We start from the raw sequence: 5,313 nt of genomic DNA, 5'->3' as shown, positions 1-5,313 counted from the left end.
CCACTTCTTCTCTTGTTAATAGTTCTAATCTTAGAACTATAGAGCTAAATCTCTGACTCTATATATTCTGGATTGTCCTGCCCTAAATCTCTGATATTGTTGGTATAGCATAAGGATCTGCACAGCACTTATTTGTTCCCTAATAAAAACTATTAACCAAGCCGGGCGGTGGTGGCACACGCCTTTAATCCCAGCACTTGGGAGGCAGAGGCAGGCGGATTTCTGAGTTCGAGGCCAACCTGGTCTACAGAGTGAGTTCCAGGACAGCCAGGGCTACACAGAGAAACCCTATGGGGGGGGGGGGGGAACCAAAAAAAACCAACCAAACAAACAACCAAACAAAAAAACTATTAACCGGTTAATCACACAGGTTCTAATTGTAAGCAAAAGGAGTAAAATTACAAAGGGTCTCATCAAAGCAGAAAGCAGGGTGGTCAAGAGTACAAGATAAGGGTCTTTCCATCAAGTCTCAAGGTATTCTGCACAGTGGCATCTAACGTAGACCTAACCTCCAACTTGGAAACGACTTGCAAGTTTCTTTCTCCTGAGTAGGCCTTCCATGCTCGCTGCCTCACCCACTCAAGGATCTTGAGCCTAGAGCAAAAAGGCCTGAAGAGCACAAAGGGTAGGAGAGCTATCTAACCATTAACACCAGTCTCTGTGGTCAATTTGGTGAGGGTTTCTTTCATCGGGGTTTCAGCAACAGTTCCTGAAGCCTTTTTATACAGATCCAGTGCCTATCTGGAAGCAATGAGGAGTTTCTGGCATGCCTGGAGCATTTAAGGCAAATCTCATATTGTGGGACACCTCCTGGGAGGGCCCAGTGGACACCAAAGGAGTTGGGGTATCAAAGAAGATCTCTAAAGGGGTCAGGTTAAAATGGTAGGGGCTCTTCAGAAACAAGGGGAGAGGCACCACCCAGCCTGAGCCAGTCTCCAAGGTCAATTTAGTTAAGGTCTCTCATAGGGTTTTGTTTATTTTTTTAACCTGTCTTGAGCCCTGGGGACAGTAGTCCAATAATGTTTCCAATTAGTCCCCAATATCTCTGTTAATTTCTGACTTACCTTAGAAACAAAAACAGAACCATTATCTGATCTAATTACCTTGGGCACTCTGAAACTCGGGAAAATTTCTTCTAAACTTGGCAGCTGTTTCCTGCTTCAACCCATCTAGAGAAAAGTATTTATAAATGCTAGAAGATATTTTATAACCATATTCTCCTGCCTTAGCTTTTATAAAATCTCTTAATGTACTCTAGGCTGTTCTCTTCTAGGTCTTTTGCCCTGTATACTCTTTACTGCATAAGCATTTACTTGCTGGCATATCTTACACTGTTCTATTATCTCTCTAGCCTAAAACCTGAGTCATAAATATATACATTTGGTCCCTTAACTGCCAGGACAAAGCTTTTTTTTTTTAATCCCCTAAATGAGTCCCTCTGTGCATCTGGCCTAGTGAGTCTTTGGCTTACTTTCTGGGGAGTATAGTTCTCCCTTCTTGTGTGCACCCTATCTTGGTAATAGTTGGTAGGGTGGTTAGAAATCTCAGTCCCTTTTTTAAGTGAGACTGTTCCTTAATTTTGTCCCAATGGGTGTCTCTTACAGACCCATAGTCAGTATAGGCTCCTGCATATCCATTCCTGGAGCCACTTGCTCTGCCTGGTTATTGCCCATTGAGTCTTTTCCCTTTGCACGTCCTGGGCAGTGAATACTCATAGTGGCTGACTTCATTAGGACATCTAAGGTCCAAGACTTCCTGTTGGTTTCCTCTGATGTGAGCAGTCCTCTTGGCATATATCCCTGTGGTCGTGGGCTGTGGCAAAGGCATACCTGTTATCCATGTGGCTGTTGATTTTCTTGCTGATTCCAAGTTCCAAGGTCTTGGTGAGGGCAATGAGCTCCACTTTCTGCATTGACATGCCAGGGGGTAAAGATTCTTCTACCCAGATGACATTTGTGCCGTCCACCATAGCAGCACCTGCTTCCATCATGGAGAAAACTCCTCTGGTCTGTAGCAACTTTCAGCAAGGGTCAGTCTCTCTTTTTGGGCCAGTTAGCTGCAGCCCGTTGGGCAGGAAGCATATCTGCCCCCCTCCCCATTTTGGAGAGTATGTCTTACTCCAACAGAGAGTAGGAACAGTCTGGGGTGACCCTAAATGAATGGGCTATCCATCCCATCCCTAGGTCCGCTGTTCTTTGGGTAGTCCATGAATACAGTTTGGTGCCAGGGGCTTCTTGGATCCAAGATCTTTTCTTGGAAACAGCGCCATTGGCTTGGAAGAATGAGTGTTGAGTCCCTGTGTCCACCAAGAACTGAATGGGTTTCTCTTTCACTCCCACAGTTATCCTGGGTTGCGGGAGGTGGCCAGAAAACCCATCTCCCCTAGTCGCTGTCTTCGCCCAGTGCTAACACCTGGGTTTGCCATTTGGGGGCACTTTTCCCAAGACCTGGGAATTCCTGCTCCCGGCTTCTATTTCTTAGGGCACACTCTGGCTCTGTGGCCTCTCTCCTTACAGTATGCACACTGGTCCTTTTCTGTCCCTCTTTTCTGCTTTTTCTAACTATTATAGCCAGGATTCTCTGTAGCTTTCTTTTCTGTCATTTTTCTCTTTTTCTCTGTTTCTTCTCCTCCTCTATTTCCCTATCTCAGCAAACTGCACTAAATTTCTCTATAGACTTTCTCAACAACCTATATTAAATCCTTTTACAGACCTTCTCAGCAACCTGCACCAAATCCCTCTAGACTCTGAAGCTTTTTGATGATATCTCTACTAGCTCCGTCTATAAGAGCCATTGTCATAGTAGCTTTATATTCCGAGCGCCTGGATTCATAGCGTGTATATTGGCAGAATGCCTCTATGAGCTGCTCTAGAAAAGCTGCAGGTGACTCATCTGGTCCCTGCTTAACCTTACATACCTTGGTCAAATTTGTGGGCTGCCATGCCCTCGAGACCTGCCAATGGAATCTGGTGTTGGTCTGTCAGATGCCTCTTACCTTTTGTCTGAGGGGGGTAATCTTTTTGGCTTCCTGTATTACAAATAAAACATTCTCAAAGAGATTAATTAGTCTCTTGGGAAATATATCCTTAGTGAGAGAGCTACCATGGTATCAGGATAGGTGGTCTCAGGTCCTCTCCTGCTCCACTCTGTGGTCCTTTCTAAATATCAACTGAGAATAATTATTACCATTTTGTAAATTATAAACTATAAGATAGACATAAGACCTAGTTTATCATCCCTGTCAATTAAACAGAACCCTTTTCATCTGTATTATCTTAAAAGACTGTCAGAATTAACACTTAATGTTGTATTCCATAGCTGCCTGCCACTACTACGAACTGGGTTGCTGGAACTTTAATGTCAGTCAGACCGTTTAACAGTTTGGGCAAATCCCTCCCCCCAGACCCCAGGCTGAGTTCTCAAGAAGTCATCTGGCTGTTCTTGACTATACTGCTCAGGCAACTGGGTGGGTCACCTGCTTAATTCAGGAATTCGTAGACCTGGAAGAACAATGATCTTAACCTTCACTCTGAGCTTCTCCACCCTAGGTGGGGCAGGATCCTGACTAGAACAGGAATACTGCTCAACAAAGACTGGGAGAAGTTCACCTTGACCAATGTCAAGTACACTCTTTGCGCTCCACTCTAGGATAAAAATTCCTACTGTAACCTATTTCCCTATTATGCCCTAATGTCAGATTCCTGCCCAAAGCCAGGGATTGTCCTTGGCCAATGTCAAGTTCCTACCATATGGCATGACTCCCCCAATAGGGCTTAAGAATATGGAAATACAACTTAAGAATTGTGCCGCGCCGATCTCCCTGACCATCAGGGAAGAAAGACTAGCACACCAGTTCCTTCCTGAGAGAGTTTACTCAGAACGTATGCCAAGTTACAGCTTGCTGGGTGTACCCCCGAATCTCCCTTGAGCGTGACTGATATACCCTCCCTAGGACGGCCCATGGTCCGAGATGACATTTCACTCTGCCATTGGCTGAGCCACAAGGCGTGAGATCAGGCCACTAAGTGATCCACGCCCCCAGCCTTATACGGACTTGTTTACTCCGGGTGGCCAGGCTCAGGCAGCGCCATCTTAAAGGCGCAGTCAGCTCTCCACAAAGAATTAACATTATAAGAATTGACTCATGTCCTGGCTTTAGATTTTATGTCACCTGAAAATCATTTATTTAAATTTATATCAGCTTTCTCAGGATTAAACAGCTTGGGCTGTCTATGAGACTAACAGTCTTCAATACAATCAGAAATCTAAGAGTGACCAATATTAACTGAAAATATATAGAAAGTTTAACACAGCTTTTAAGACTTCAACATCATATTCCATGGATTTTTGAAATTTTTGAAAACCAACTATCTATGTAAAGTAAGTAGACTGTTGTCTGTTAAACTATCTTCAGCTATTTTTGATTAAAACCTAGAGAACACCCTAACAATAAACTCAGAGCCTTATATTTCTATTTAGCCCTAAACTCATAGGCTTAAACATCTCAGATTAGTAATAATAACAAAGAACTGGGTGTAAATCCTGTACTTTCAAATTTAGTATTTATACCAATGAAAACCTTGATTTTTTGTATCAAAATAAAACCTGTATCAAATAAGAACTTATGCCTTGAACTTAATACCAATTATAAAGATTTTAGTATCATAAAGACAGATTTTTTTCACTTAATATTTTAGAATCCAGTCTTCTGGAGGTCTCCCTTATTTTGACCTCTCTCCCAGAGGAACAATATAACCACAAAGTTTAACATCACATTGATCATAACAATTTAAACAAGTTAAAATAAAAGAAATAAACCATTTGTACCAACTTAATGTACCAGAATACTCGCACCTGCCACATTGAGCTTATTGTTAAGACTTGTTTTCCTTATTAGGGGGCGTCAGAGCCCAAGTATTTTGTCTCTCCTTTTGTTCTAAGTTGGCGTGCTTGAGTCATGTGACCTGATTTTGGCGCCACAGACAGAGTTGCTTTTCAGTCAAAGTCCAAGAACACAAAACATGATACAAAACAACACCACATAGACAGCTTGACCCTGCCACCATCAGGCCTCTAGATTCAAGAACACAGAGCAAGGAAAATCACACAATTTGCCCCTAGAGGGACCCAGTTTCAGACACCAGGCATCCCTGCACACACTACAGGAACCAGACAAACCAGATTTACAGATGGAAAAGAGCCTTATTTAGCTCTCCTAGGGTCCAGCTTCCTCCAGATCCCCGCAGTCTTGACTCTAGCAGCTGCCTGTCGAGCCCCACACCAGACAGGCTCTCCAAGCCCTAGAAGCTTGCA

The sequence above is a fragment of the Apodemus sylvaticus genome, chromosome 4 (genome assembly GCF_947179515.1).
Source record: "Apodemus sylvaticus chromosome 4, mApoSyl1.1, whole genome shotgun sequence".
In the NCBI taxonomy this organism is placed as follows: domain Eukaryota; kingdom Metazoa; phylum Chordata; class Mammalia; order Rodentia; family Muridae; genus Apodemus; species Apodemus sylvaticus.
Note: the sequence above shows the minus strand (reverse complement) of the source record.